General features: G+C 46.0%; 2 pseudogenes; both read right to left on the reverse strand.

The window, feature by feature from the left end:
• Nucleotides 1–1,863: 1,863 nt before the first annotated feature.
• LOC137142113 (olfactory receptor 10A4-like) lies at nucleotides 1,864–2,873 on the reverse strand (annotated as a pseudogene).
• A 1,668-nt stretch (nucleotides 2,874–4,541) lies between these two features.
• LOC137142111 (olfactory receptor 5AP2-like) lies at nucleotides 4,542–11,911 on the reverse strand (annotated as a pseudogene).
• Nucleotides 11,912–25,588: the final 13,677 nt, after the last annotated feature.

Below are 25,588 nucleotides of genomic sequence, written 5' to 3' on the forward strand. Positions count from 1 at the left end.
GAGCTGTTGTTTTTATCAACCAAAAGAAATCTGAGCCATAAGATAGTTGACCAGTGGAGTCAGAGTCTGCCCTCAGTTACTCAGGAATAAATTCAGAGTAAATTAATAGATTCATGATTCTAAGGTCAAAAGGGACCATTGTGATCATCTACTCTGATCTACAACACAGGCCAGTGAATTTCACTAGAGCTGATAAAAAGTGGAATTTCCAGCCTACAGGAAATTCCAATAGTTCAACACGTGTTTTCACCCTGCTTCAGGACAAAAAATTGATATTCCAGCCAGTGCTTGCAGAATGACCTGTGCCTAATGGTTCTCACTTATATATGCCGTGTTGCTGGGGCTCTCCACAACAGACAAAATGGAGAAGCTCTCTCCAGTTTGGAATCAGCTGCTTTATCTTTAACCCCCTGCGGCAGACTGTTTGTGTTGCTGCAAACCAGGCTCCTGATCCTACTGACGGCTCTGTGCGGGTAGAGCCTAAACCCCCCGTGGACCCACAGAGAAGTCAATGGGGCCACTTGTGCATCGGGACCGAAGAGCTAGAGCTGGTTGCAACTTTTCCATCTAAACTGGTTTTGTTATCTGTCAAAACAGAAAGAAATAGCAAAATGGTCATTTTTTCAAAAACGTTTTCTTCCCTTTTTTGCTAATGCAGATAATAAGGGTAAAAGAGCTTGAAAAATCCACTCTCCACTTATTTACTATTCTCCCAACCCCCTACCACCCACTCCGTTTATCATCCACTCCCTTTACCATCCACTCCACTTATCCCCTGCCTATGATCCCCCACAGCTCCAAAGCCTTCCTCAGTATTTCCCCTCCTCCTCCTTTTCCTGCAAGCGTTCAGGTGACTTTTATTGTCATTATGAACATAGTTTGAGCACCTTCTGGATTTTTCTGCTGTATTCAGAGTATGTTTCCCCAAAATAAAAACAAACCAAAAGCCGTTGACAGAGTGTAGCAACATGCCTGCATTTAATTGCAGCTTTCTGCCAAGGATAGTTTTTGAACTTAGGCCACTTGTTTTTGACATTGACCTGTGCAGCACACATGTTCCCTTGAACTACCCCATGAAAACTGGGTGACCAGCAAGCCCTGGGGCTAGTCTTTTTGCATGTGAACAGCCTAACCAACTGAGGCCATGGGCAGCAGGATCAAGCCCAGCCAGAGAGATTAACTCTTTTTGAAATAATGTTTTCAATATTGTTTCACCAAAGAGGCTGTAGGAGACATGCACTAGATGCAGTATAAATTGATTGATTGAGACAATTTGGGGCATGATCAGAGCCATGTTTTGACCCCCAGATGTGCAAAAAAAAACCCTCAACACTGTATTAATAGATACCAAATATCTGAAATGCTATTTTGTTTGGGGGCAGGGAGCTATGTCTTGGGTATCCCTTGCTCAAATTATGCTGAATTGAAATCACTAACCGTAGCTTCATCATCATGAGACACATCCAATGCAAAGTCAATGCAGGTAAGCAGACAGCTTTAGAGTACTTAAAATAATGACTAAACAGATTTAAATACAACAGAGCTAGCCCTTCGCTATAGTACACTCTGGTGGGGAAGAGAAGCTCTTAAAGAAGAGAGTTTAAGCACACAAAATAAACACACAACAAAGGGAATAGAACAAAATTAAATTCTGGTATTTTACTAAACTTTAACCAGGTACATTTTGCAGGATTCATTCATGTATATCAGAGTTTCAGGTAAAAATAACCCTTCCTCAAGCAAAAGCTGATTCCCCTTGGCCCTACATTAGTCTGAGAAAATGGGAATTTATTTCAGGAAGTGTCACTCCTGATTAACACCAATGTGAGAGAGAAGAAATTCAACCCATTTACTCCAAGGCAGTTACTGCTGATTTACACGTGTGTTTGTAAGAGAGGAAGGCACATTTAAACAAATGGAGTCATAAACCTGAAGTAATGACATTTTCTGTAAAAATAGTTTCCTGCCCAGTATTCTTCTCAGGGCGCCTTTCACCTCCTTGTTCCTCAGGCTGTAGATGATGGGGTTTAACATGCAGGTGATGACTGTGTAGGAGAGAGAGAGCAGCTTCTTGGTTTCTGGGAAGTAGTTGGATTTGGGGCGGAAGTAGGTTGAGCTGGCTGTGCCATAGAAAAGCGTCACCACCACCAGGTTAGAGGAGCAGGTGGAGAAGGCTTTGTGTCTGCCCTCTTCTGAGGGCATCCTCAGGATGGTGGTGATGATCTGCACATAGGAGACCAGGATCAGGAGAAAGGGGAACATGACAAAAAGTACAGTTGCTGCGAGGGCCTCAATTTCAAACAGATAGGTGTCAGTACAAGCCAGCTCCAGCATGGAGGAAGCATCACAGAAGAAGTAGTTGACTTCATTTGGCCTGCAGAATGGCAGACTGAATATCCAGGTCATCTGCACAGTGGTGACCGGAAATCCGGAAAACTATGAGGCTCCCGACAACTGGAAGCAAGCCCTTCTATTCATAATGTCCGGGTAGCGCAACGGGTTGCATATGGCCACGTAGCGGTCATAGGCCATAGCAGTCAAAAGACAGCACTCAGCTGTTCCAGAGAAGAAAAAGAAATAGAGCTGAGCTGCGCAGCCGGCATAGGAAATGGTTTTATTTTCCACCAAGAGATTAATGAGACAATAACCAAATTGAAACCGATCTCTAAGGAGGCCAAGTTCCGGAGGAGGAAGTACATGGGGCTATGGAGAGCGTGGTCCACGGATGTGACTAGGATAATGAGCAGGTTTCCTGTCAGAGTTATGATATAAACAACAAGGAAGATCAGGAACAGTGGAACCTGCAGGTTGGGGTGATTGGAAAATCCCACGAGGATGATTTCTGTGATCATAGTACAATTCTGTATACTCATCATGTTTCTTCAGTGTGTTTCATCTGGAAGACAGTTTTATGACACATTCTTGGTGGAGAGTTTATGTGATCATTTTTATCCATCAACTATCCATTTATTTGGGAATATATATTTTAATCGGTTCTAGATAGATAGATAGATCTGTATCTTTATATTACTATTTGAATCCCTCTCTCTTTGACAATCTTATTTCTCTATCTAGAACAAAGACAGAGAGAATATATGTGAAGATAGCTATAATAGTGAAATATTTATATCTAATATCATTTATATCGATATCATGAATCCATATCACTATTTGACTCTCTCTTTCTCAATGGCCAAATAATGACATAGATTAATTTCTCTCTCTCTCTCTCTCTGACCCTCTCCCGCTCTTCACCATGACAAGATCTGTCTCTCTCTTCCACCTTCACCATGACAAGTTCTGAGACTCTGTAAACAGCCACTCAAAATTCTTCACATTTTTCTCCATCAAGTAAAGTTTTATCCTTTCACGAATCACATTTTATGCTATTCCACCAGTTCTAATATGTAGGTGTTGGCTGCTTGACAAAATATATGATCAGAACTGTCCACAATCTAACTTTGTCTACTCGTAGTATGCCTGTTTTCAAAGTGCCTCTTGGGGGACAGCCACACAATGCTTCTTGTATTAATATTTTGGGGGTGGGGTATAGTACAGAACAGTCATTAACTGTTCCGTGCAGAGCCGGCGCTAGGCACAAGCAAACTAACTAATTGCCTAGTGCCCCAAGCAGCTCAAGGGGATTCTCATTCACTCGTTATTAAAAGAACTTGCCAGCTTTAGTATTGTGTGCGTATCAGGGGGTGGGGGGCAAAATATTCCTGCTTTGGGCCCCCAACGGGCTAGCACCGGTTTTGGTTCTGAGGCAGACGGAATGTGATGGGGATGTTCAGGAAAGGAAACCAGCTGGGAGAAGGGGAAAGGTGGAGCATAATAAGAAGCCTCTCTTCTGGATAAGAACCTTGTGAGAACATTCAATCATAATGATGTTTGACATAGAGCCCAGCCATGACCTGCTCCCTTATTTAGAGCTTAATCCTTTAGCTACTTGGAAGTCTCAGTCCCTACTGATATCAGTTAGACACTGAGGGCCAAAGTGCAGTTACTATGTGTTACCAGATTTGCCCATCACCTTGGGGTATGCTCATTTATTAGGGTTGCCTTCCTGGAAGGGGGTGTGATTCTAGGGGTGCAATTCTATTAATGTACTGCTTGTATTACTTGTGTGTTCATATGGCTACAAGTCCCCTCCCAATGGCGCTATCCTGCAGGACCTAAAGTTTTCAGGGCTGGGTTCCTCCAGCACCAGATTTATGTGTGTGTGTTTCTAAATCACTCACCCTACACAGAAGGGATGCTCAGCTTCCCAGCTGAGTCTGTTTTTCCTGAACTGTCTCACTGAGCACAATCCCCTGTCATTGGCTGAACTCTGAGTAGCCACTAGTTCAAATCTCCCACCAGCCCAGTCGCACCCAGCTGTGGCATCTGATAAAGGCCCTAACAAGAACGGGTCACAGATTCCAAGAGGTCTGTCCGTCTCCATTTCCTCCCCTGGCTGTGACTCTAAGAGCATGACACATCCCAGTGACGCTTCGGTTCAGGTCCTAAGCCAGCCTTTCGCATATCTATTTTATTTCAAGCTAAGACACCTGGTCGGCTACCATTGTCCTAACATGAATTTCCTGCAAGCTTTCCTCAGGGCCCCCTTCACCTCTTTGTTTCTCAGGGTGTAGATGAGGGGATTGACCAGGGGAGTCAGGACCGTGTAGACGACAGAGAGAACTTTCTTGAAGTCTCTCAGCGTGTGGGCTGTGGGGAACATGTAGGCAATTAGCAGAGTTCCATAATAAACAGACACCACGATGAGGTGAGAGGAGCAGGTGGAAAAGGCCTTTTGCCTCCCGGTGGTGGAAGGGATTCTCAGGATGGTGGCGATGATGCAGATGTAGGACATCATGGTCAGTAGCAACGGGACCAGTGATAAAATGAAGCAGAGTGTGAAGGCCAATATTTCCATCAGTTGAAGATCATTGCAAGAGAGTTTTATAAGGGGGATAAAATCGCAAAGGAAGTGGGACCACAGAAAGTTAACTGTGATATCAACAGTTCCAGAGGGGTAGCCGTGTTAGTCTGTATATAGCAAAAATAACAAAAGTTGTGTGGCACTTTAAAGACTAACAAATTTAATTTTTGTAGGCATAAGCTTTCGTGAGACTCAGCTCACTTCGTCAGATGCAGAGGTAGAATGATACAGTAAATAGGAAACATAGATATACAAGTGCATAGAGAACAATGGGGGAGGTGGATGAAAGCCAGGTACCTGAGTGCTAATGACAGTCATTGAGTAGGAGGTGAGAATGGGTGAGCAAAGCAATTACCTCTTGTAATGAATCATTCTAAATCTCTGTTTAAACCCAGTTTGAATGTGTCAAGTTTGCAGATCATGTCTAACTCAGCAGTTTCTCTTTGAAATCTGTTTTTGGAGTTGTTTTGGAGAAGTACGGCGACTTTCAGGTCTGTGACAGTGTGCCCTGGGAGATTAAAGTGTTCTCCCACTGGTTTATGGATGTTATTATTTTCTATGTCGGATTTGTGTCCATTTATCCTTTTGCGTAGTGATAATCTCTCTCTGCTGGCTACCAGGACAATAGCTGTGTTAAGAAATCTGTCCCAGAGACCAAGAGATGACATTTCCCCTCTTCAGGTCTCCATAACTATCGGGCAGGCTACAGATTCCACAAAAGGTTAGTTTCTCTGCAAACATGAGTAGTAACTTGTCATAGGGCACCAACGTGTTCAAATACGACATGATGGAGCTCGGATAAAAGAATATACAAACACAGAGATAGGTTCAAATTGTCACACTTTCACGTTCTGGTGCATCAAAGTAGACCCATGTCCCTCACAGATCAGAGTTCCACTGGCGAAAAGGGTCAGGATTTATATTTTAGAGGAAGGTGCAACAAAGAAAGAAACCAAGCAACCAAGGCTCAGGTATGCAATGGTTGGTCAGCCAACTCCAAGAGAATCGTAGTGGACATCGGCCATAAAACCCTTTTAAAGCCATTTGAAAATGTTTATCAGCTGAACAGCTGTCCTTCCCTCGGACAATATTGCCTTGTCCTGCAGTGCTACACTCGACATATGGACATGGCCTTAATTAAAAATGAATAAAAAGAAAAACACCAGCTGGAAAGCTCCATTTTGCCTACAAATGTCTCCTCTATTGCAAGAAAAAATTATGTATAGAATTTGAATTTTGTACGATCTATGCTATTTCATGTTATAAGAGTAGGTTGGGACCCAAATTTCCATTTCATCGGCAATTCCATGATTTGAAATGTTGGTTATCATTCCAATTTCGACATTTAAAATATATTTATCTATTTTAATTTTAATTCTAGGTTATTTTTATTTTACATTACATTGAATTTGATAATTACATTGTCTATTTTGTTTTATGCTATTTCATAAAATCATATATAATAACTCTTTTCCTAAAGAAATTTTTTTCAAAAATCATATGTTCCCATGGGACATTTTGATCTCGATCAAAAAAACATTTCTCCCTGAAAAATCTCTGTCAAAATTTAATCAGCCCTATATTTCCTTCTTTTTCTTTGATTAAAAGACATTAATGCTCTGCTTGTGGGTGTCTTATTTGCTATCACTCATCCTTACTAGCCACGATATCAGGACCTGATCTTGTACAGAGTTATGCACAGAGATCATTTTACACTCCGTGAATAATTCTGTTCAATCTGAGCCTTCTCTCAGAAGATAAATTAAAATTTTATCTTTTAAAAGCCTAGATAAAATTTCCACTGACTTCTGGGATGGGACCCTCTGGGTTCACAGACATTTGGACAGTTAATCCCTGGAGCCTTCTTTGAAACTTAGAGCTCAGCTCGGCAGGATTTGATTTTACTCAATAGACGTTGGTAAACGTCGATATCAGCTGAAACACCGAAACCACCAACAAAAAATATTATAACAGTGGGCATTAGTGCAGCCTTCCCCCCACCGCCTCTCGCCTGCAGGGATGGTCTCACCGGCTTTGCTACCATACAGGCAGTAAAAATTAAAATAATTTATAATTGAAAACCCCGCAAAATCAATATTAGTTGTTAAATTGCAGCCCCAATTCGGCAAAGCCTCCTCATAGCCAATGTCTCCTCCCTTCACACTCAGCACAGCAGCAAATATCAGCTCTGCTTCACCCACATCATCTCCCTGACCCTCTGAAAGCTCCTTGTGTGACTTTCAGGCCAGATTTTCATGGGCTGGTAGGTAATCACAAAGGCACAAGGATGCCTGAGTAGGATCAGAGACTAAAGCCCATCGATTTCAAATCCCAGCAGGTGTGTCAGTGTCTTTAGGGAATGAAAAATCTCCATCCGTCTGTCCCTCTCAGTCCCAGTCCCTGATCTGTAAAGCAGGGAGAACAGCCCCGCACCGGGGTGCTGGGAGGATAGATCCATGCAAGACAGAGAGGTGCCCAGATACCATGGTGATGGAGCCAGATAGGGAGCTAGGATAGCAGTGACCTGGCAGCTGTTGTCTTTTTCAAATTCAGTCATTTGGCTTTGAGCTGGGAGTTTGAGAGAGATCATTGCCCTTGGATTGCCACGGGATAAGTTACCTGACACACTGAGATTGCAAACAATCCTCAAGCTGCAGAAGTAGAGAGGAAAAGGCTGATGTACCTCTAAGATGGGACTGCCAGCAGCTGGAGTCTGTGTTGTCACCTCCTCACTCAGCTATTCAGGATCCGGGATCCAGGCTACTCCATCCATCCTCTCTCCCCACCGGAGTCACCCACAGCCATGTTCCCAGTAAATAAAAGGAGAACCCGGAAAAGCTACCCTGTCTGGTAACGTGACAATCCCTCATACCCTCAGTGAAACGGGGACCTTCTTTTCTGGTTCATTTTATAGCCTTCTGTGGTAAGGTGCAGTCTCCTGAGACACGTCTGCTGTGGGGAACGTAACAGGCAAGGGAAAGCTGGGATTTACTCATCAGTTTTGTAACAATAAACCAGAGTCAAACTTCTAGTCTGAAAGGGAAAGGCCTGGAGAGGGAAGAAGCTGCTAGTCCTGAAACAAATCTCTCTCTTTATTGGATGCACGTCACAGTGTCTGGCAAGAAATAATGCACAAATGTTAGATATTACAGCTGAGATTTTCAGAGATACTAAGTGATTTAGGCACTGAATTCCCATCCAAACCCCATAGAAGGTTTTGAGAAATCACAGTTCGAAAATCTTACATTTTCTTCAACCAAAAATACTCCTGCCTCCATGGCAAGCACATGTGTACCCAGTCCCCCTTCAATAAGCTCACTCGTCACTCCAGTAACATTTTTTAAAGGGCAAATGATTTAGGAGCCTAAGTCCCATTTTCAAAAGTGACCTTGTCACTGAACCTTAGCAACCTGAGTCTCACCCAAAGGGAAGTTTGAAGTTTTATTATGTGTTTTTTGGTTTTTTTTACCAACGTTACCCTTAGCTCAGTGCCCCCTGCTCAGTCATTTCTGAAACGAGGCAGGGCAGGCTGCTGGGAAAGGCACAGACCATGGAAGCAGGGAAATTAGAGACCTGAGATTATAAAAACAACATTTCTTGCCACCTCCCAGGAAAGATCCAGCCTTTTGGGAAGAATACAAATATCCATCACTGTGGAGTGAATTAGCAGGAGTGTTGTGAGCAAGACATGGGAAGCAATTCTTTCACTCCAAACCGTGCTGAAAGGCCTCAGCTGGGGTCATGTGTCCAGTTCCGCATGCTGCATTTGAGGAAAAAGTGGATGGGCTGGGAAAAGTCCAGAGGAGAGGAGCACATACGATGAAAGGTCTAGAAAACATGAGCTATGCGGGGAGATTGAACAATGAGGGATTATTTAGTCTGGAGAAAAGAAGACTGAGTGGGGGAATGGTGAGAGGTTTCAAGCACATAAAAGGTTGCTACAGGAAAGAGGGTGAAAAGCTGTTCTCCTTCGCTTCTGAGGACAGGAGAAGTAGCAATGGGTCTAAGCTGCAGCAAGGGAAGTTTGGGTTTGATATTAGGGAAAACTTCCTGAGTGTCAGGGCAGTGAAGCACTGGAATAAATTGCCTAGGGAGACTGGGGAATCTCCACGATTGGCGGTGGTTAAGAACAGGTTAGACAAACCCCTGTCAGGGATAGTCTAGTTATCACTTAGTCCTGCCTGAGTGCAGGGCATGGACTAGCTGAGGTTACCTGCTGAGGTCTCTGCCAGGCCTCCCTGCATCCTCTAGGGTGGATACAGATGACCAATATATCGCTTGTTCTGCTTCTCCCGTGGGAACGAACTAGCCTGCCAGAAGTACCTTTACCTCAGTGGAGTTGCTTCCTCTCGGAGAAATCAGGGCAGCCCCTCACCTCAGTGTCCCTCCTTTGTTCCCCATGTAAAGAAGGAATCCCCCGTCTCAGGGTTTTCCCTGCAGGAGCCTTTCTCACTCTCCCAAGTTTCACCTCAGTCTCCCGCGTTTCCCTCTCACCCTGGCTACATCTGCCCTGGACTGGAAAGTTCCTGATTCCCCACAGCTCCGGCTCCTTCTCTAATCAGGGCTGGGGTGGCACCAGGCTCTCCAGTCCAAGGGCGTGCGGCCCTGTCACAGGCAGACATAGGTAAAGGGGTGCAACATTTCCATGCAGAACAGCCGTGACACATGTATTCCTCACACGAGACATGAATTGAGCAGATAATGGGAGGTCTGACAACAAAGACAACAAAAGGAAGTCTTAGTTTAGTTCTTTTATTGTGCTAGGCTTTTGGTAACACACATGCACAGTTATGAGGGTATCTTAGACAATAGTAAAACATGAGGAGGAGCTGCTGGAAAACATCCTCTAGGAGTGGGGGGAATTCTCAGGAATTTGGCTATAAATGTACAGGCTGGGTTTTCCCCATAAGAGGTGATGTCAGGTACATAAATCCCACAGCCAGTAAATGGGAGTTGGGCATGTAACACACTTAGGTGCCATTGTCAATTACCTGTGGACATGGTGTAGGAGACATTGTACTGGATTACGACTCTGGAGGTTTGGTTTCTAGGTTATTCTCTGCCACCAGAGACTCCGGGCAGGTTACTGCACCTCGTTCTGCCTTAGTTTCCCCAGCTGTAACATGAGAATGAGGATGTGGGCCTAGGGCTGCAGTCACAAAGCTCCTGCTTTAGGCACCTGAATCCCAGATTCCGGCCCACCTGGGATTCACAAAACCCTGCTCAGCTGCCTGCGATCCTGTAGGTGCCTATGTGTTTGTAGGAAAAAGGGCATAGCCCTTGTGTTTCTGCCCCTAGCCATGACCTCCGCAGCCTCACACCAGGCAGCTGAGGCCCCAGAGCGATGCAGTGACCTGGGGATGGGAGATGTTCCCCTTCCTGACTCTCCTACAGGCTCCTCTGGCAGGAAACGTGCCCAGCTGCTTTTGAAAAATCCCACTGGGCACCCAAATATCTTGAGAAACTGGCCGTATATCACTGCTGAGAATGGGCCAGTAATAGGCTTGTGCTGGGCCCTGTATCACAGGATAGATGGTTTCCTTTAGATTCCAGTCCTTTTGGAAAGAAGCCTGGGGATGAAATATACTACAAGGAACAAAAATTACACAATTTCCTACCGCTGGAGTTCCAGGCTGACGTTGCCACCGTATATTTGTATAACGTAGGCATCATAGATTTATGTGTGTGCGTTTATCTGAACCTCTCACCCTACAAGAAACGGATGCTCAGCTTCCCAGCTGTGTCTGTTTTCCCTGCACCAACTCACTCAGCACACTTTCCCCTCATTGTCTGAACTTAGAGGAGCCACTAGTTCAAATCTCCCACCCGCCCAGTCACACCCAGCTGTGACATCTGATAAAGGCCCTAACAAGAACGGGTCACAGGTTACAAGAGGTGTGTCTGACTCCACTTCCTCACCTGGCTGTGACTGTAACAGCATGACACAGCCCAGTGAATCTAATGTAAATACAATCTTGGTCTACAGCAGACTTTGATTCTGACACAAAGCCAGCCTCTGGCAAAGCTACTTCACCTAAGGCAATCGATTGGCTTGCATTGTCCACACATACATTTCCTGCAAGCTTTCTGCAGCGCCTCCTTGACCTCTTTGTTTCTCAAGGTGTAGATGAGGGGATTGACCAGGGAAGTCAGGACCGTGTATATGATAGAGAGAACGGTTTTGCAGTCCCTCAGCATGTGGGCTGTGGGGAACATGTAGGCAATTAGCAGAGTTCCATAATAAATGGACACCACGATGAGGTGGGAGGAGCAGGTGGAAAAGGCCTTTTTCCTCCCAGTGGTGGAAGGGATTCTCAGGATGGTGGTGATGATGCAGATGTAGGATGTCACAGTCAGTAGGAATGGGACCAGGAAGAATATCAAGCTGAGTGTGAGAGACAATATTTCCATCAGCTGAGGGTCATTGCAGGAGAGTTTTAGAAGGGGAATAAAATCACAAAGGAAATGGTCAATGCTATTGGGACCACAGAAAGTTAACTGTGATATCAACAACGCAGATATGCTACTACCTAGGAAGCCACCTACCCAAGAGCCAGCTGCGAGCTGGAGGCAAGACCTGCCACTCACACGGGCTGCATAGTGAAGTGGTTTGACTATGGCTAAATACCGATCGTAAGATATCACCGATAGGAGCAGGCATTCTGTAGCCAGCATAGAACCAAAGAAATAAAATTGTGTGATGCACCCACTGCCTGAAATGGTTCTGTCCCCCGTCAGGAGACTGGCCAGCAGCCTGGGCAGGATGTTAGAGGCATAGCAGGTCTCCAAGCAGGACAAGTACATGGGGGTGTGAAGATGCTGATCAGTCACAACTAGCACCATGATGAGGATGTTCCCAGCCATGGTTGTGATGTAGATCACTAGAAACAGCCGGAAGAGAAGGATTTGCAGTTCAGGAAGGGTCCCGAATCCCAGGACGATGAATTCTGTGATGAACGTTTGATTTCCCTGTTCTGGGGCCACCATGGGGTGTATCTACAGGAAAGAAATTCACTGTGTGATATTAACAAAGAACATTTACTCCTTAACATGTCTGCATTGTTTTCATGGTCTCCCTTTGCTGGGTACCGGAACAATAGCTGAGTGCAGAATGGAGGCTGGGGAGGGGAAACACCATCTCTCTCGGTCTCTGGGAGATATTTCCTATCTGGGCAGACTGCAGGTTCCACAAAACGTTGGTCTCTCTGGAAACCTGTGCAGTACCTTGGCAGATGGCACCAATCACTCAAATACTGGGGTGATGGGACTCAGACACAGCAGTGCAGACAGCTATAGCAGACTGACTAGATAGCTATTGCTTCAGATAGTCACATCTGTCACTGCCTAGTGTCTATAAGCAGAACAAAACAGGCTGGAGTGCCACGGCTGAAATTGGTCGCGATTTTACATTTGAAGGGAAGCCACAACAAAGAAACAAACCAAGCAAATATAGCTGGGGATTGCAGCGGGGGAGGGTGCAGGGGGAAGTCTGCTGCAAGTGAATTGTACGGAAAATGGACTTCTAGGAAAGACTCCTGGAAGATGAGGGTTGGAAGGGACCTCAGGAAGTCATCTAATCCAACCCCCTGTTCAAAGTAGGACCTACCCTGATTAAATCATCCCAGCCAGGGCTTTGTCAAGCCAGGTCTTAAAGACCCCTCAGCTGTGCAGGGAGCCACCTGTATTTCCTGGGTCGTGGCTGGGATCCCCCCCAACAGCCCTGCTGTCAGCGCTGCCCTAACCCTGAGCCCAACCCTGCCCCCCCCACCAAATTTCCTGCAGATGTAAAAATTGAAATTGTTAAAAATTGAAGGAAAAAGCAACAAAAATCAGAATTAGTCCCCAAAAGTGCAGCCAACCCCCCTCCACCCATGAATTCTGCCAAGCCCGCTTATGGCCAGTGTCTCCTCCCCTAGCATCCAGCACAGCAGCAGATATTAGCTCCATTCTCCCACATCATCTTGCTCACCCCCTCAGCACCCTGGCAAGGTCAGTGCCAGAAAGCAAAGTAAAGCCTTGTGCGCTTCACGGAGGGAAGGTGAAAGCGGAATCAAGGATGCTCCAGTGTTTGAAGAGTTTGCCTTAGACTTGGCAGATGTTGGTTGAATTCCCTCCTTTGTCATGAGCTCCGTGGGGGACTTTAGGTCAGATTTCCAAAGGCTGGTGGGTACCTAAAATTGCACCCGGGTGCCTGAGTAGGGTCAGTAGCTAACGTCCGTCGATTTCAACTCCCTGTAAGGGTATCTTTGCCTTTAGGAGCTGAAATACCGCTATCGATCTGTCCCTCTGTGAGCCAGGTCCCCCATCGGTAAAGCAGGGATAACAGCACCATACCGGTGGTGGGAGGACAGATCCATGCAAGACATTGAGGTGCCCACATACCATGGTGATGGAGCAAGCAAGGGAGCTAGGATAGCAGTGACCTGACAGGTGATGTCTTTTTTTCAAATTCAGTCATTTTGCTTTGGGTTGGAAACTTGAAAGTGAACATTGCCCCATTCCTCTTGGATTGCCACGGGATTAGTTACCTAGCAAAATTACATGCCTTCAAAAACCTGAAACTCAAGGACTAAGGAGGGAAAGGTAGATTTACCTCTAAGGCAGGTCTGTGAGCAGCTGGAGTCGGATGTCACCTCCTCACTCAGCCTTTCAGAGCCCAGGACCCTGGTTATTCAATCCATCTTCTCTCCCCACCGCAGTCATGTACTTCCCTGTTCCCAGTAAATAGAATGACGTAACCCAGATGGGCTCCCCTGGCTCTGTTATGTCTGGTAACGTGCCCTGTGCATCATATTGTGCACCAAACAGGGAACGTCTTTTCTGTTTATTATATATCCTTCTGAGGGAAGGGGCCGTCTCCCGAGGCACATCTGCTAACGGAACATAACAGGCAAGGGAAAATTACGGTTTATTTTAAGACAGTGACAGTAGAATCAATCTTGTAGTCTCAAAGGGAAAGTCATGGAGAGAAAAAAATATTTCATCCTAAAACAAATCTGTTTACTGGGTGAATGTTATTCAGATTATGAAGAAATAACTCACTAGTTCTATGAATAAAGTTTAAAGCTGATATTTCCACAGCAGCCTAAGTGATTTAGACACTGAGTTGTCATTCAGTTCCCTGAGGCAGATTTGAAAGTCTCAGCATAGTTAGCAAAAAGAACCTCCTGCTGCTCTGAATACCCACCAACATCAGATAATCAGCTCGGTAATGTTTGAAAAGGTGTCAAAGTGATTTAGGTGCTTAAGTCCATTTCTCAAAATGGACTTCAGCTGCTGAGCTTTGTTAACTGAGTCTCACTGAAAGTCAACACGACTCAGGCACCTAAGTCACTTTGGATATTCACTTCAGTGTTTTTGAAAACGTTACCCAATTGTTGCTCAGATAAAAGGCAGGTAGAACAAGGGGCTTTACACATTTTGGTCGGACTTTTCAAAAGGGAGGTACTGTACACAACACACACAGTCAACTGCCACTGCATTGCTGTGAGAGCTTGGCACCTAACTCCCTTATGCTTCTTGGAACAGCCCAGAGCATGCAAGCATAAAAGTCCAGGAACCTGAAATTAGAAAACTGCAAACAGTTTCTTTCCAAGACCCGGAGAAGTTTCAGAATCACGTGGATCTTCAGTGCCACAGCAAAAATAACAATGAGATAATCCTGTGGGCCGCTAGCTGATCTATTGGAGTGTTTGATAACTAACACCACAGGACTGATTTCCTCCCGTAAAGGTCAGTGCCACACATTCCACTAGCCAGTTCATAGGCGTATATGGGTACAGGGAATAATAATTTCATTTGGGGGCATTAGAATATATTCTACAACTTGAGTTTAAAAGTGCCTTTTTCTACATGAAGTTTGACACACGGTCACTTCTTGCCCTGAGGGAAATGTTTGATACAGTCTTTACAGACGATTGTGAATTTCCACTTAATTCTGAATGCAAAACAAACTGGGTTATTCCCAGTCCTTGTCTAGCAGAATTATCTCCGTAACTACTTAATAAGGGCTCAGTTGATTTTATTGCCAGTGTGAATAAAGGTCTCCAAATATTTGTTCTTCATAACACCAAATGTCCAATATTTTTGGCTCCCATAGTCACGGGTTTAAAAAAAGGTTTCTTTTTTGTTTTTTTAATTAATCCTAGCAAAATAGCAAATCTGGATGAAATCTTACTGCTTAGCTCCTTGAAGGATACCGGCTGAAAATAGGGCTAGAATATATACAGTATATGATGTAATATAGGGATAGACCTTAATTGTTACAAGATTTGACATTTTTAATTCCAAATTTTAATTCCTAATTTATCCACTCTTAATCAATTAAACATTTTTAATTAAAACCACGGTTTTAATATTCAGCTCTGTCCATTTTTTATTGCCATGGTCAGCTGCCATCTAGAGACCAGAAGAATGGACACAAAACATTGGCTAGAAAACCCTGCCTGTGCCCTCATGCCCATTACACAGTATGGCCGCCCTCTGCCCCTCCCATTACACAATATGGTCACATCCTGCACCTCCAGCCACTACCCATTACACAATATGGCCTCCCCCACCCTCTCCTGCCCCCAGCGCCCCTTACACAGTATATCTGCCAGTTGTGTCATATTTTTACCCTGTATTGTTTTCTAGTAGCTGTAAAAGACGGGGGGGGGGGGGAGGGGAGGGGAAGGGGAAAGGGAAGAGAAGGGGGGGCATTTCTGCAGTGCTTACATGACTTGGGAGCCTAAAACCCCTTTTTCACGTCTCACTGACTGTGGAGCAGATTTGTTCCCAAGTGCCTCACTTCCTTTTAAATAGGAAATTTAGGGGCTAGATCCAGAGGACCGAGGCGTTTGTCACTCCAGCTGCTTAAATCCAACCTTCTGATGGCAGAGAGGACCTCAAAAGCCCTGCTCAGCCCCTGCTTAACCTCCCCCTGTGCCACAGGGTCCAGCAGGGAAATCTCCTCGGCCTCTGAATTTCCACCATTAAGTTCCCTTCCCTGCCTATGTCCGTGGCAGCTGGCAAGGGCCCGGCCACCTCCCTCTCTGTGCCGAGACTTCGCTCTCATACGCAAGCTGCAGGGAATCTGCAGGCTAGGCAGTGCCCCACCTTTTCCCATCCTTGGGCCTGACCCAGGTGACATGCTCAAAGCAGATCTAACCCCGAGCCACAGGGCCGGGGGAGTAGCAGCCCCCCACCTTGCAGCCATTAGCCTCGTGGTTTGGGCACTCGGCCAGGGCGTGGGAGATGCACATGGAACTCCCCCTTCTGCCAGTCGTAGAGAAGGCATTAGAACTTGGGTCTCCTGCTTTGGAGTCAGGGGCCCAACCAGTAGGCTATGGGATAGTCTGATAATGGGGGCAGAGGGGATACTTTCCCTGGAGGAGATTTAGGCACCTTATTCCCTCATCGGAGCAGGGCTTTGGTCACAACCCTCTCTTCAGCGTTCCCTGTGGGCTCCCTGCTCAGCAAACTGGCTTTTGTGGCTCCCTTTCTTTAGTCCCATTCCTCAAAAGTGACATGAGCTCCTAGCTCCCACTGAAATCCATGGGAGTTAGAATCTTAGAGCATCTCAGACCCCAATTCTCCAGGCACAACCTAGCCACCCGGCTGAACGGTGGAACCGCTGCCTGGGAAGGTGCCTAGAAGCTGGGTATCACCCTGCTTAACTCCCTTTGTGGATCAAGGGATACAGGGTGTGAGTGAGAAGTTTACATCTTGGCAAAGAAGCAGCTGGAGGTTCCTGTCCCTCCAAACTGTCTGTCTCCTGCACCTCAGCTGGGGAGGATTTTCACAGAAAAAGATGTGTATGTAATGGGAACCGAGGGTCCCATCTCTCGCCCTTCACCTCTATAAACACCATCAATAGCACCCTGCTATGAACACTGAGGGGTCATGGCTGAAAGTCATGCAGCACATAAGTCTGCTAAAGCATGTGGTGAGAGAGACCTTTGCTTGGAAATCACTGAGCTTGTCAAGTTAGGTATTAGTTTGTGTTTTACCTTTTATTGCTTTCTAACCAATTCTGACATTTATGCCTCATGACTTCAAATCTCTTTTGTTAATAAACTTGTTTTATCTAAATCAGTGTGTGTTTGGATGGAAGGGTTGGGGAACTCCATTTGAGATAAGATCTGTGCATATCATATCTTCTGCATAAGATCTGGGCCAAAAGAAATCTGATGAGTTCAACAAGGACAAATGCACAGTCCTGCCCTTATGACAGAATCCCGTGCAATGCTACAGACTGGGGACCGACGAGCTAGGCAGCACTTCTGCAGAAAAGGAGCTGGGGGTTACAGTGGACAAAAAACTGCATATGAGTCAGGGTGCCCTGGTTGCCAAGAAGGCTAATGGCATATTGGGCTGCTTTAGTAGGAGCATTGCCAGCAGATCAAGGGAAGTGATTATTCCCCTCTATTCGGCACTGGTGAGGCTTCATTTGGAGTACTGTGTCCAGTTTTGGGCCCCCCACTCCAGAAAGGAAGTGGAAAAAATGGAGAGAGTCCAGCACAGAGCAACAAAAATGATTAGGGGGCTGGAGCACATGACTTATGAGGAGAAGCTGAGGGACCTGGGTTTTTTTAGTCTGCAGAAGAAAAGAATGAGGGTGGATTTGATAGCAGCCTTTAACTACCTGAAGGGGGGTTCCAGGGAGGATGGAGCTAGGCTCTTCTCAGTGGTGGTAGATGACAGAACAAGAAGCAATGGTCTCAAGTTGCAGTGGGGAAGGTTTAGGTTGGACATTAGGAAAAATTTTCACTAGGAGGGTGGTGAAGCACTGGAATGGGTTACGTAGGATGTGGAGATTCCACCACATCTCTAGGTTTTTAAGATGCAGCTTGACAAAGCCCTGGCTGGGATGATTTAGTTGGGGTTGGTCCTGCTTTGAGCAGGGGGGTGGACTAGATACCTGCTGAGGTCTCTTCCAACGCTCATATTCTGTGACCCTGATTTTCTCTTATGAAATGACAGACTTTATATGGGCTTGGGCTGACCAGCCCTTTCTGGCCAACACAAGACACATTTCTGGGGGAAGTCTGGGGCCTGGAGGCTGCTGGTGTCACACTGCAATGTAATTCATGAGTGGCTGGCTATGGCCCTACTACAGTATAGCTCGGAGTGATTTACACAGCCTCTAGCATGCGCTAGCAGACCGGGAGCAGCAGCCCTCCCAGCAAAGCTGTGTAAAGAGGCACCCCAGGTTGGTGAACTGAGGGAACACAGCTGTCCATCAGTCCAGATTGTACCCTGGGTAAACCCTGCTTGCTGTGCTACTGACATTGGTGGAGCTATACGAGTCATCTTCCTACTGTAGGCATGGCTTTTACCAGCAAAAAAAGTGCTTCTGTTTGTATAGCTTATCCGGGTGGATTTCCAGAATGAGGTAAGCGACATTAGAAAGAGCACTTTTTCGGTTAGTATAGCCATGTCTATACTAGGGATTTTGCTGGGGTAGAAGAGTCATAAAAAAGCCTGTCCAATCTTACTAGACTGGTAAAAATTCCTGTCTCCACCTGACCAAAGATACCCAGTAGCCCTGGTATAATACAGTTGTACCAGCATATGGTAATGAAAGGAGAAAGGGCCATTACACTGTAGGACCATCCCTAGATGAGAGGGGGAAAGGAAAAGTCTGTTATACTGTGTAATGACTGCTAGATGAGAGTGGAAGATACGAACTATGAAAAAGGGCAGCTGTACTCTACATTTGCTGCCATTGTGTGAATGAGGGCATCTCTGCTGTGTTATTGGCACAAGCTGAGAGCAATACAAGAGAAAAGGGCACTTATAGAACCGCGTCCCCTGGATAGGAACAAGGAAAAGAAGCAGCAGTGGGGCTGTGGCTACTAGATATCATGTGGTACTAGATAGCAGCACAGTGTAAGGGAGACATCTGGGAAGACTTGGGGAAAATAGATAATGAGCAAGATGCCAGAAGCCAGCAGGGAGAGCTGGGAGCATTCTGCAGAGGGTATTAAAAAGAGAAAAGCATCACCTGCATTTAGGCTTGGAAGAATTAGATTTTTATCAGTATACGTTGATTTCACCCAACACACACTGATGACAAAAATATTTCCAGTGATGATCATTGAAATTTAGAGGTCAGGCCAAAGAAAAATGCTGCTTGAGAACGTCCTTGGATTTAAGGATATTGACTGGGTATAGTATGACACGTGATGCTGACCATTTGCGTTTTAAGTTACTCAGCTTTAAAGTTTTGAAGCTCAACGTCTGTCATTAAATAATGAATAAATAATCTTCATTATAAGCCCTCAGTTCTGTTTCTCTCTCAAATTTTGCAGTCTCCTAATTTGCACTTGGCATATTCTGTAGATGTAGGACTCACAGCAGAGGCCTACGATACACAAGTGGTCAGGCAGGGAGGTAAGATCCGGTTCTCTCCTGCCTGAAAAGAGCATCTCAGAGGTATAGAGCCAAAAGGTTCGAAAGGATGCCAGGGTCACTGAGTCTAACCCCCTGCCAAGAGGCAGGATTGGATGGTTTAGACCCAACCAAGTCAGGTGGTTTCCAGCCTCTTTTATGAAAGCCTCCAGGGAAGGAGCTTCCATGGCCTCCCAAGGGCAGTCTGTTCCACTGTTCTTACTGTCAGGATGTTTTTTCTGAGGTACGTCCCCTCCTGGCTGTAGCCTATAGAACTAGCCTGCTTGCTTGCATTATTATTATTAGAGATATTTTTCATATATATTTTGATACGATTGTGTGATTAAATAATAAAATTAGATATTTTATTCAGCCGTAATGCAAGGTACCTTCCAGGCCACATCCTGGATGACAGCTACTGTTAGTATATATATATATATATATTAAACCTTTGGCTTAGATAAATGTAGAACAGGATAAGACATATATGGTCATAACCTTTACCCTAGACAAGTCAAGTCAATCTTTGGCCTACATAAATGTAGAACAGGATAGGACATATATGGTCATAACCTTTACCCTAGATAAGTTAAGAGACATTAAAAGGGGAAGGGGCAGTCATAGGTTACGCCCAAGAAACTTTACAAGAACACCACAGAACCCACAATAAGTTAGAAATAACAAAGGTGAGATAAAAGACCATCTGGAGAAGGATGTGGATACGTCAATAATACGTACGAACCTAGTAGCCAATAGATTATGTGTACCCCAAAAGTTTGAAGGTGGAAAGGCCAAGTATGGGCCCGGATGAAGGACCCATATTCTTGGGGGTATAAGTAAGATCAAATCCAGCTCATCGGGGCAGTCGACTGTCAGCTATCCCTGCTTAAAGTTTTATTTAGTGTTAAGATTCATTCTTTATTTTATATTCTTAAAGTTGTCATTTTGTAATGTTAGTCTTAGCTTATAGTTCTTAGCTTTAAAGCAGCTCTTATTCCACTCAACTCCAACTTGAGAAATTAGACATCTCTTTCAACCAAGTCCAGGAAGGGTGTGAGTATACTAGTTTAAAGCATATCATAGATATATCTATCAAATTAGTCTTTACCTTTAAGATTGTATTAATCCATTATCAATTTGATTATTCATTTTATTTTCTCTATATCAGTCATTTGTTTATTATTTTATGTTATTTTAATAAATTTATAAAATTATACAAATATTGGTTATCACTGGAATTCTTCCTGTGTTGTACCCGGGGACCTTATAACTCACCTGAAGACTGATTAAGGATACGAACCTCATAATCCTTTAATTAGAGCAATTGGCAAACCTATTACCCTATTCAATAAATTAATAACTATAAAATCAGGCTACATGGCGACCTGGCTTAACGCCATAACCACATTTTCAGTAGACATATGCAACCCCTTAAATGTTATCCAGACACACATTTCACGATGATGACAACCAGATCTTCCAAATTTTTGCATATACAAAGGTTATAAATGCATATGACCAAAAATGGAGAGAGAAATAAGGGCTATACAGCGGCTGAGCATTAAACAGTAAATCAGCTCTGCTCATTACTATTTTGCCTTCAGAACAGACTGAGGTTTCTGAATCATCGTAACATCTAGACATTTATTGACAATTTCTCAGGACCTTCTTGACCAGTTTGTTTCTCAGGGTGTAGATGAAGGGATTGGCCAGAGAAGTCAGCACTGAATAGCAGATGGAGCACACTTTGTTTAGGTCTCTCACCGGTGGGTTTTTGGTAGCAGACACACCATGACCAGGGTCCCATAGAAAATGGTCACCACACTGAGGTGGGAGGAGTGGGTGAAAAAGGCTTTTTGCCTCCCGGTGGCAATGAAGGGATTGGCAGGATGGTGGCAATGATACAAACATCGGATGCCAGTGTCAGTACAAAGTGGGGCAGCATGAATAAGGCTACCAGGATGGTAACAGCAAGCTCCATCTTCTATGTGTCACTGCAGTAGAGATTTGTTATTTGCATCGATGCACAGACAAAGTTGTCACTTTCTTTGGGAGCACAGACAGTGAAGTGTATCATAAGAAATGCTATTATGGGAAGAGTCAAAAACCCACATACCCAAGAACCATTTGCTAGCTGGAGGCATAAGTCGCCCTTCATAAGGGCTGCATAGTGCATTGGTTTGCATATTGCTACATACCAATCATAAGACATTGCCGCTAGGAGACAACATTCTGTGGCCCCCAAGAAACCCAACAAGTAATATTGTGTGAGGCAGCCCCGGACAGAAGTGGTTCTGTCTCCCATCAGCAGACTGGCCAGCATCCTGGGCAGGGGGTGGAGGTGTAGCAGGTCTCCAAGCAGGACAAGTTCCCCAGGAAGAAATACATGGGGGTGTGAAGGTACCGATCAGCCAGAATTAGCGCAAGGATGAGAATATTCTCAGTCAGTCACAATGTAGACCACTAAAAACAGCAGGAAAAGAAAGTACTGTGCATCAGCGAGATTCCCAAATCCCAGGAGGATAAATTCTGTGATGGACGTTTCATTTTTCCTCTCTGGGTCTGCCATGAGATGTATTTGGGGGAACGACTCATACTCTATGCTACAATGAGAATCAAATTCCACAAACATCAATCACTAGATTAAAGTTTAATATTCAGATGCGCCATCTCCTGGAGGTCCCAGCCCAAATGGTGGGTTGAGAACATAGGCCGGGGTTGTGGGATCCGCACAGGGGAGGTTGATGAAAAGGACGAGACTGTAGAGTTATTCTCACCCTGCTTCCCTAGCCCCATGCAGTATCCATGCTCATCATGGCTGACTATGAGTTGCCATTGTGAATGACAGTGGGTAGTCATTGGGATGGGGAGGGAGCGGGACAGTGATTCTATAACCTCCCTAGGATGTGGGAGGTCAATGCTCTAGTCAGATGCCCCAGCCAGAAGGGGCCCAACAGCTGAATATTGGTTTGTTTTGGACGTGAAAAGTCTCCCTGGTCTCCAGCAGAACCAAATACCCCTAGAAGGGTTTTTCCAGTCCAAAACTGGAACTCAAAGCCTTTTTTAGGCAAGCATGTGTCTGATTTCGTATGTGCTGTACCAGGCAGATCAGTTGTTATGCTGCTATGGGACTATCATCGTAACGCTGTGGGGATCACACAGACCAGGAAGGAGTCCCTCCATCCCACCCTCCCTGTAACTTTGGGTGCCTTAATGCTTCGCAGCGACGGCACTGAGCCCTAACCTCAGTAACGAACCTGTGAGAATAAGAGTCTTGCCCTGATTTCCAGCCGTCTAGTTACTGCTTGCAGGGTTCATCCTGCAAGTGACCACCCCAAACCCAGAGATTAAAAGACACCTTTCCCCCTGACAGCTACACTTCCCTCTGTTTGCACAACAGCGACCTGCTGGGGTAAAAACAAACATGATGTTTATTTAGCAGAAAGACTGTGGATTCATAGAGCAAATAGCAAGGGAAACAAACACATACAAGCTACGGAAAACAGAAAAACAACATCAAGCGTTATACTCACCAATTAGATCAAACTCCCTTTGCTAAGGACAGTTTCCCAGCATATCACCTAAACACACCTCTGCTTTCTGGTGGCTTGGTCTGCAGGGCCTGGTTCTGTACAATAGGGACGTCACAACCCTTCCTCCGGCCCAGGCTCGGAGGAAGGCCACAGCGCCTTGTTACAGGATCTTAATGAAAACCAGGATTTGAAAGAAACCAAAATGTATAGCTAGGGGAAAACACTCGTGTAGAAGGTCCCCGCTAGGGGGCAGCGCCGGGGACTCACCCTCTGAGTCAATCTCAGAGGGAGGCCACACCTCCCGGCACTTACGGTTCTGGGGAATAGTCTCTCGCCCCTCAGGGCACGCTATCAGTCTAGGGTCTGGCCCGCCGTCAGGCCAGCTGCGGGAAACAGAATCGACCCCTCAGACAAGGTGAGGAAGCAGTCTCTTGCCTATGTCTCGGGAGAGCAGGAAAGCAAACCCAGGTAGGCTCCAGCCCATGGTAGGGCAAGTGGCAGTCTATGGCCAGCCCTTTGGCAGGGCAGGGCAGAGGACAGCCGTCTCTAGTCCTTAGCAAGGGGAGTCAGTAGTCTATGGCCTGCCGGTCGGGGAGGGCAGGCAGAAGCATATGCACACACTTGAGCCCTTGGCAGGGTGAGCTGCAGTCTGTGCCCGGCCCTTAGGCAGGGCAGGGCAGTAAGGGACAGGTTCTGGCGCTAGCCAGCATCCACCCCAGGTCAGGGGGAGGAAGAGGGGAGGGGGAGGGGGACACAGGCCCACCCATCTCCACTGCGTCCCAGCCCAGGACGGGTCCCATCCCGTCACTGGGTCGGCAGGGCTCCAGCCGAAACGCGCCGACTCACTGCGAGCCGCAGCTCAGCCGCACCACAGCCGGCTTCCCTAGGCTCCTTCCTCCCGCCCTATGTCTAAAGTACCTGGGCCTCCCTCTGGGGTGCTGGGTTCGAGGGCGTGCAGGTGTCCCATGAATCCTTCTCCATCAACCAGTGGCAGCTCCGGAAACTGCACAGGGTCCTCTGCGGAGGGCAGCTCCTCCAAGTCCTCCGGCCCCCAGGCAGGGGGCAGCGCCGGAAGGTTCTCGGGGTCCCAGGCAGCAGGCCGCTCAGGCAGACCTTCCTCCGGGTCCCAGGCAGCAGGCAGCTCCTTTGGACTGGCAGAGCCCCACGCTGTGGGTAGGTCCGGCAGCTTCCCCTCTGCGTGGGCCTCTGGTACGGCCCTAGGCTCAGCACCAAGGCAAAGGTGTCCTTCTTCCTTGGTCACCAGCACCTAACTGAGCTGGCAGGCCTCAGTTTTAAAGGCCTGGCACCGCCCACCTGCTTCCGGTCAGGTGGTGTCCTTCTGGGATCAAACCCCCAGGGTGGGTGTGGCTGTCCTTCTGAGTCAATCTCAGAGGGAGGCCACACCTCCCGGCTATGGCGCTGTACAAAGATATTGTATCATTCCTACAAAACAAGTATACTCGCACAAGTATATTGTGGTAGCACCTAAAAACCACAGCCCTGGTGCAAGGTGCTGTACAAAGGTATTGTAACAGGCTGGCCTGCCCCTTTAACGGCCAGGGGCTCTGTGTCAGTTGGGAAAGGCCCAGGGATCCCTCTAAAGGGGTCTGTGGACAAGAGCTGTTGGAAGCAGAGTGGCCCCTGCTCTGGAGCAGCGAGATGAAAATAGACACTGGATCAGCATTACAAAGGGGCGCAGGCATCTGAAGAAGTTGATAGGCGCCTAGTGGAATTTACAGTAGCAGTTAAGCAGGGTAAGTGCCTAACTCCCCTTGGATGGCAACAGGACTTTTCCATGAGCTTTGGTAAATCCCACTAGGTGCCCGTCTCCATCTTTAGGTGCCAAAATCCCTTTGTAATCCTGGCCCACAGATAACACAGAAACTGGCTGGAGCCAAGGAACTCTGGGGGAGATCCCAGGGCCTGTTGCAGGCCGGAGAGTCAGACTAGAGGATCATAATGGCTTTAAAATCAAGCCATTGATAAACTTTTGCCTCTGGGTCCCTGCTTCAGAGCAGTGAAGGGCTCCAGGGAGTGAGTCCCACTAGCCCTTAGCAAACAAATGTGGATAAATTGCCTCCCCACAACATCACTCCTTTAATTTCAGTGCAGCTCACAGCCAGCTACACACAGCTCATCTGCAGAGAGTGGCAGATCTGAGTCTGGTTCTGTCAGGACAGTCCTAGAATGAGGGGAAAGGAGTCTCAGTTAGATGTGCTTTCAGCTTCTAGATTCTGGTTTAGAGATAGATATTGATCAAAGAATCCTTGTGCTGGATGACTGGATGCATCAACTGTTGGGGAAAAATCCACAAAGACCAGTACAGTAAGTTCACTATTTCAATTAAATATGTTGGGGAATCAAAATACAGGGGGAAATTAAGATGGTAACTATGAATTGCTATATGAACTCATTAAAACTTTTACTCTCAGTTTCATCAGATACCTGCTGCTGATTGGGATTTTTCCACCCTTCAGGAAAATTTTGACTTCTCATTGAAAACCCCAAATCCTTTCCTTTTTCTTTTAAGTTTTGACAACTGAAAACTTTCTGCCGAAAACTGGAGGGTTTTTAAATCACAAAACCGAAAACGTTTTGTTTTTGATTTTTCAGTTTCTTTACAAAACAATCCCAAAATGTTGGAGAAAAGCAGACAGATTCTGAGATTTGTTGGTTAGCTGAAAACCCAATCCCCATTAAGAACAATGCACCTGAAAATTTCCACCCAGCCTTAAACTTTAAATAACATTCGGGAACA

Source organism: Emydura macquarii, unplaced genomic scaffold (genome assembly GCF_026122565.2).
Source record: "Emydura macquarii macquarii isolate MOO-44397 ecotype Brisbane River unplaced genomic scaffold, CSIRO-AGI_Emac_v2 contig_3148, whole genome shotgun sequence".
NCBI classification, from domain to species: Eukaryota; Metazoa; Chordata; order Testudines; family Chelidae; genus Emydura; species Emydura macquarii.